Genomic DNA, 7,392 nt, shown 5'->3' with positions numbered 1-7,392 from the left:
TCCAGCTCATTTATTCTTAACCAATAAAAATTCAAACCTACCTCGCAGTGATAATCAAATATTGCACTTTCAGTAGTATTTGCTGATCTTCTTTTATCAGAACAAGTTCCAGAGGATGAAAGTTGCTAGTATTTATTTTAAAAAAAAAAAAAAAAAAAAAAAAGGAGAGCGAGAGGAAATGATCTACCAAGCTAATAAAGAATACAACTGCTGCTGCACCGGGCAACCTCACAGTCCAGCACTGAAGAAAGCAAAGACTACTAGCAGCGTTGGGAAGTGCTCTTTCAAAGCTGTTGAGTAGGCACAAACTTCTTGTTTCAGATCAAGTGTTGTGTCTTTCTTCAACTTGTGTACTCTTCTTTGGTGTTGTTGGTTGTTGCGGGTCTGTTCCTTGCCTGATCTGAACTTGAAGCAGCAGTTTCAGGTGGTAAAGTCTGTTCCGTTACACTTCATACTGGAGGTAGAAACAAAGATAAGAGTTAGCTATTAGAGAACCAGGGTCAGAGAGTGGGAGGCTTAGAATCACTGTCCAGTGATGCAGGTACTTGAAAGTGTTCACTCCTGAGTACTCAAGTGAGGATAGCCTATATCCTCTGCAAAGACCCCAAATTATCCCAAAGTCCTGCTAATCTCTTCATCACCTGCAAAGTTATGATATCCAGCTAGCACAAGCATCTTACAGAAGAATCTGTGTGTTAGATAAAGTAACTCCCCATTGAAGTACGCAATCTAGATCAGAAAAGCTACACTGGAGAAAAGTAGAATACACAACACAAAATTCAGTTGCTAGGCTAACCACCTGGCTAACAAACTACACCAGTAGACACACTCCTTTTACCACTTACTAGCAGCAAAGTAATACAGGGAACACATACAACCAAGAGGGAATCTGAACAGAACCTGGAAAACTAAGAGTAAATAAACTACTAAGTATCCTGCACATAAAGATCACTAAGACAAGCCTGAACAACTACAAAATATTAAGTTCTTTGAAAATAGGAACCCTGTAGCATTATGTGATTTCTCTTTAAAAACCATGGCATGCATGCATGGATGTCAAGATGGTTTTTTGGAAGTCACCTTAGGTTCCTAGGACTGAACTCAATTCCTTTACCCACTGTGCCATCTTGTTGTCCCTCGTGGCATTTTTGGGGGAAGTGCAAGACATAGTATCTCTTTGTAGACCCAGCTGTCTTGGAATTCTGTAGACCAGGTTGGCCTCAAATTCAGGGATCGACCCGCCTCTGCCTCCTGAGTGATGGATTAAAAGCATGGACTCTCATGGAATTTTTTTTTTTTTAAAAGTCTTGCTTCAAGTCAAAACCTCCAGCATGAATGAACAATGACAAGTGTGGTGTACTTCAGAGGAAGTGACTAGGCCAGCCTACATAGAAGAGAGGGTTGGCAACAGTGGGAAGACACTGAGACAGCTGCAGTGGAGCCAGATTACGAGAGAGAAGGAGCTCCTGCAATCTGTTTTCTGACAGACTACCAGGGCACAAGCACTATGGTACATTTGTGTGCCCACACATATACACACAAAATAAAATGCAATAGAAAATTGTTAAAAGCCACTGAAATGGTTCAGTATGTAAAGACTTTTCCACCAAGACTCCCAGGACCCACGTGGTGGAAGAGAGTTGACTTGGCAAGCTGTCCTGTGCAACCTACACAATTGTGTACTTGCACACTTATAAATTGAAGTACAAAAGCCGGGCAGTGGTGGTGCACGCCTTTAATCCCAGCACTCGGGAGGCAGAGGCAGGCAGATTTCTGAGTTCGAGGCCAGCCTGGTCTACAAAGTGAGTTCCAGGACAACCAGGGCTCGAAGAAAAACAAAACAACAAAAAAAAAACAAAACAACAACAACAAAAGCTAATCAATCAACCAACCAACCAACCACCCAAACAAACAAAACCCCAAAACTTTAGATAACTAATAATATAAATTGCCAGGTTGTCTTGAAATACTAAACAAAATATGTAAATAAAATAATAAAAAATAAAAATACAAGTCATAATCTATTAAGGGGAACTAAAAGCCGGGCGTGGTGGCGCACACCTTTAATCCCAGCGCTTGGGAGGCAGAGGCAGGCGGATTTCTGAGTTCCAGGCCAGCCTGGTCTACAAAGTGAGTTCCACGACAGCCAGGGCCATACAGAGAAACCCTGTCTCGAAAAACAAAAAAAGGGAACTAAAAAATTGATGCAACTATCCTTTTGTATATATTTAGTAGTAACAACTGGGCTGGGCTGTTAGAGATCTGGATACTAGGGACATTTAAAAATAAGAATCAGCATGGAGCCGGGCGTGGTGGTGTTCGCCTTTAATCCCAGCACTTGGGAGGCAGAGGCAGGCAGATCTCTGAGTTCAAGGCCAGCCTGGTCTACAAGTGAGTTCCAGGACAGCCAGGACTATACAGAGAAACCCTGTCTCGAAAAACCAAAAAANAAAAAAAAAAAAAAAAACATGGAAACTAGGAAAGCCAGTGGCTATGTTGGATGTTGGATTGCATGCATTTTGAATTATGATATGTTCAGGAGACTTTCAGGATAGTATTTGAAATATAAATAAAGAAAATATATATTAAAAAAAAAAAAAAAAAAAAAAAAAAAAAAAATCAGCATGGAACTGCTATTAAACACAACAGACAGGGTGGGAAGCTAAAGAAATTTTCCAACAAAAACCTACTCTATGCTAGGTCTTATTTTTTGAGACACCAAGTAGTCGAACATGACCTTGAACTCCCTGGAGTTGGGATTGCTGGGTTTGCCTCTATATTCAGTTTTATGCTGGGCTGGGGCCTGAACCCAGAACTTTGAGCACACCAGCACACCAGTCAAACTCTTTTTGTTTTGTTTTGTTTTGTTTTTTTGAGACAGGGTTTCTCTGTGTAGCCCTGGCTGTCCTGGAACTCACTCTGTAGGCCAGGCTGGCCTCAAACTCTAATCTACCTGCTCCTGTCTCCTAGCTGCTGGATCAAAGACATGAACCACCATGCCCAGTTCTCAAGTTACATTTTCAATGTTTAATAGCCACACCTAGCTTAGTGGCTAAAACACTGCAGAATAAGCCATCAACTGAGAAGGAAAAGCATGCCTTTTAAAGCAACAGTAAGTTTACTAGGCAAAGATTTCAACTAATAAAAGGAGGCTTGCTTACTAGAGTTTGTAGTTACCAAGTTGGACAAACAGAAATGCAATATATAGCTTTAAACCAATGGTATATTTTACCTGTGCAATGTTGGGAAAGAGCAGAGACATTTATTTTCAACTTTATATTAATGCTGTACCTTAGCATTAAAAGACACTAAATATTTCTAAAGTTTTGTGTTGGTTTGTTTTTAATTATTATTACCACATTCAAGTGGAAAACATCTAATGCAAGATAAAGGGGATTTCTAAATCCTGCTTGGGTAAAAGGAATTTAAAAACAAGTGCCCTGGTAGTGGTGACATACACCTTTAAGACAAGCACTCAGGAGACAGAGGCCAGACTTGTCTACAGTGAAACCCTGTCTTAGAATGATGAGATTCAAGAAGAAAAACAAAACAAAACTTAAGTTATGCCAGGCAGTAGTGGTGCAGGCAAGAGGATCTCTGAGATTGGTAAGGTCAGTCTAGTCTACAGAGCTAGTTCCAGGACAGCCAGGGCTACAGAGAGAAACCCTACTGTGAAAAACATGTATATGTATGTTATGTGGACACACACACTCAAAAACCCAGAACACCACAAGTCACAGCAGTTTCATCACATAAATTATTGCCACTAACTAAATTTTTATAGTTGTAACCACTGTATAAAATTCTGAATTTGTTTCCTGTTGTGAAACAAGGTCTCCCTATGTAGCCCAGGATGGCTTCCAACTCAAGATCCTCCTGTCTAAGCTTCCCAACTTTTGAAACAGCTTGGGCAAAAGATCTCAAAATGATTCTCCCTTTGTTTTCAGAAAAGAAAGCTTCAAAAGACACAATTCTTTGTGTCTTACAAAATGTCAACATTTCAACTTGATTTTGCAAGTCTTAATATTCTATTTTTTTAAATGTTTTATTTATTTATTACATGTAAGTAGACTGTAGCTGTCTTCAGACGCTCCAGAAGACAGAGCCAGATCTCATTACAGATGGTTGTGAGCCACCATGTGGTTGCTGGGATTTGAACTCAGGACCCTCGGAAGAGCAGTCGGGTGCTCTTACCCACTGAGCCATCTCACCAGCCCCTTAATATTCTACTACTTAAAAAAAAAAAAATCATCCAAAAGGAACTTCCTTGTATCACCTACCTTGCTTAAAAAAGTACAGCCCTGCCACCACTCTTTTAATCCCAGCGCTCGGGAAACAGAGGCAGGCAGATTTCTGAGTTCAAGGCCAGCCTGGTCTACAAAGTGAGTTCCAGGACAGCCAGGGCTATTCAGAGAAACCGTCTCGAAAACCAAAACCAAAACCAACCAAACAAAAAAAAGTACAGACCTCATAGAGAAGTAGTTAATGCCACTAAACTGTATACATCAGAACTAAGGTTTACAGACATAAGAATGGGATGACTGGAGGGCTACTTGAAAGGAGGGCGGGAAAGAAGAAAACAGTTCATAATCTTCACAATTTTCATTTGCTGGAAACTTACCACAATTTCCAATCACTCCTATAAAGGTTACACTTAAGTCAGAACTTATTTTTATAAAAAAAAGAAAACCTATCTTCCGTGCTTCAAATACTTTGCTTTTCCACTCAGCTGCTATAAATACTCATGGTGATGGTAAACACCAGAGCAGCTGCGAACCCAAACTACTACCATCTCTTTACATTCCAGTTCTAAGAGTAAAAGAAACAAGGACAAATATTAGATCCAAGGTTCTTTTTGATTTTTAATATTTTGATACAAGGTTTCTCAATGTGGCCCTGGTTGTCCTAGAACTTGCTCTGCAGATTAAGTTGGCCTTAAACTCAGAGATCTGCCTGCCTCTGCTTCAGAAGTGCTAGGTCTGTAGTGATGGGACTAAAGAAGGCATGGACAACTACTGCCTAGATTTTATAACTTATATATTTGTGGCTGTTTGGCTGTTTATGTGCACAATCTGCTTCTTATCCACATTAATAATTATATCGCCTGTCAATTTAGTAATGAGTTTGCCTCCTAGTACCTAAACATGAAGATGATCGACAGGCATGGCGGTAGTGCATGCCTTTAATCCTGCACTTGGGAGGCAGGGACAAGCAGATCTCTGTAACTTCAAGGCCAGCCTGGTTCACAGAGTTAGTTTGAAGGCTAGACAAGGCTACACAGTAAGACCCTATCTCAATAAAAGAAAAGGAAAGGAAAGGAAGGCTGACTGAGCATTTTGGTAGCTTGAATTAATGCCCTATAATTTGGAACTTTTTTTTTTTTTTTTTTTTTTTTAAGGTTAGTGCAAGCAGGCAGTTGGACAGCCAGCCAGTTCAAGGCTAACCTAGATTGCAGTTTAAGGCCATAACCAATAAACAAAAGAAAAACAAACTTGGCAGTTTTGTAAACTTAAAGTTCACAGCAGCCTAACATAATGTCCAAACTCAACTACTACCTTTAAACATCCTTAGTTCCTCTCTGCCTGTCCCCCTCAACTGCTTAAACAGCACCATCTTTTTGCTCATTTTAGTTGCAGAACAAGGAAACTAAGTGGTCTAATAATGTTCAGATTGTTTTCTGCAGTGGAAAGCGTTAAGGACTCCCTGCTCACCTGTGAGTCGAGTTGGCGACCAGCCACAAAGGTGTTTCTAAGGTTAACTCTTTAAAGCAAAAGAACCGGGGCACTAAGATTTCGTATGGTTGAAACATTCGATGGTCAAATCTTCCAATTTAATTTGCTCTCCGACTGGGCCTCTAACACTAGATACACGACAAAGCCAAGCCATTCATTGCACAATGTAGGCCAGCGCTTGCACCACGGAGGGAGGGCATCACAGAACTCTCCTAGCGCATGCCATTTACCCCAGGCAGAAAGGTGGGAGACACGTGCCTAGAACGGGGCCCGACTCCTTTTTCAAACCCCAAAGGACAGTTAGGTGTGGAGACCCAGTCATAAGAGCCTGTGAGTGAAGGTGTCAATTCCGCCGCACTAGGGTCAGATGTGGCTGAGGGAAAAGAGGTGTTCCTAAGCACTTCCCCTAGATGGAAAAGGGTCTCAACCCACACACAAAGAAGGCGCCACTGCCGCACTGCGTTCTGGTAGTCGTAGTCGTATCCCCAAAGCCAGTGACGGCCAAAACAGACAAGGTCCCGAAAAAAGAACAGGCCCTTCTCCCCGGCCTCCTCCAGCTGCACACAAAGGACCGCGCCACCACCCCCTCACCCCTCCCGCCGGGACTTGTAGTTTCCTTTCCCCCGCCAAGCCGCAGAGGGGGATGAGGACGGACTACAGCTCCCGGCAGCCTTCGCGCCCGAGCCCCGCACCCTCTGCCTCCATCTTGGCTGCGGTCGGAGTTTCCATTTTCGCTCCCTCCCCCCACTTCAGTCACCGTCACCGACACCGACACCGCCGCCACACGCACCCCCTGGCCTCACCTCCTCACTAAGGCTCCGCGGCCGGCCCTGAGGCCGAGACGGTTGAAGCCAGGACGAAAAAGGGACGCCTGGAGTAGGAACTCACACTGAACTCCCCTCCATCCGGAATTCTAGGAGTGCCCACTCTGACACTCAGAGGTCCCTCCCGTTAACCTGAGTCTCCTCGGCTGTCTTGAAACTGGCTTGTTGCTACCCCCAGTTTAACACTGAGGTCGTACTCACCCCAACAGCTCAGCGCCCCCTCTCCAGCGCCGCCATAAGCAGCACGGCCCGGTACGTAGGAATAAATCTCGCTTCTCTCGCGAGAGTTGCAGGCTCCGAGCGCGTGCACGGGAAGGTGGGGGGGGGAGCGTGCTCTTAGTACGCTTGCGCGCAAGGGCTGAGTGACGCCAGCCGGTGACCGGCGTTTATCCACACGCAGGCTGGTGACTCTGTTCTCTAGGCTCGCCCCTGGGTACGGCCCGCAGCAATCTCGGCGTTTACTGGCTCTGCGGCGACGCTGGGGGCGGGGCGGAGGGCGAATTTAGGCGTCTCCGGTTTTCGCGAGCCCGAAAGGTTTCGGCTATGAGGCTCGAGGAGACCTTATTAAGTAGGAACAGTTCTGAGGGCAGAGCAGCACTTTCCTCAGCAATAATCCAGGAGTCCAAGCCGCAGTTTCTCTTTAGTCACGGGACAGTCTTTCTCCTGTCTCCTACATTAGAAGGGATTTCATTGGTTTAGAGAAAAGTTTTTAACAAAGTAATTTGTAAAGCTTTTGTCTTCCAGAAACTACATTGCTTGAGACAGACAAAAATAAGCGAGGCTGTATAATCAATAACATCTAAAATTCCCAAACCACTTTAACTGCCCGTTTCAGT

At 43.7% G+C, this 7,392-nt stretch overlaps 1 protein-coding gene and 1 long non-coding RNA gene across 3 annotated transcripts in view; both read right to left on the bottom strand.

The window, feature by feature from the left end:
• The window catches only part of Csde1 (cold shock domain containing E1), a 30,401-nt gene extending 30,324 nt beyond the window's left edge, over nucleotides 1-77 (bottom strand). The window contains exon 1 of one of the 2 annotated variants that reach the window (XM_021197154.2): nucleotides 42-77. The gene's annotated coding sequence lies outside the window, so the exon portion shown is untranslated. The remainder of the gene's footprint in view (nucleotides 1-41) is intronic. The other variant, XM_029537325.1, reaches the window with a different exon arrangement.
• Nucleotides 78-135: 58 nt separating this feature from the next.
• Nucleotides 136-6,851, bottom strand: LOC115063819. Its single transcript, XR_003843685.1, has 2 exons — nucleotides 6,758-6,851; nucleotides 136-454 (listed from the first exon to the last, which is right to left on the bottom strand). It is a non-coding gene; the product is annotated as an uncharacterized LOC115063819 (long non-coding RNA).
• Between the last annotated feature and the right edge of the window lie 541 nt (nucleotides 6,852-7,392).

Source organism: Mus pahari, chromosome 4 (assembly GCF_900095145.1).
Source record: "Mus pahari chromosome 4, PAHARI_EIJ_v1.1, whole genome shotgun sequence".
NCBI classification, from domain to species: domain Eukaryota; kingdom Metazoa; phylum Chordata; class Mammalia; order Rodentia; family Muridae; genus Mus; species Mus pahari.
Note: the sequence above shows the minus strand (reverse complement) of the source record. Positions and strands in the feature narration are given on the sequence as shown.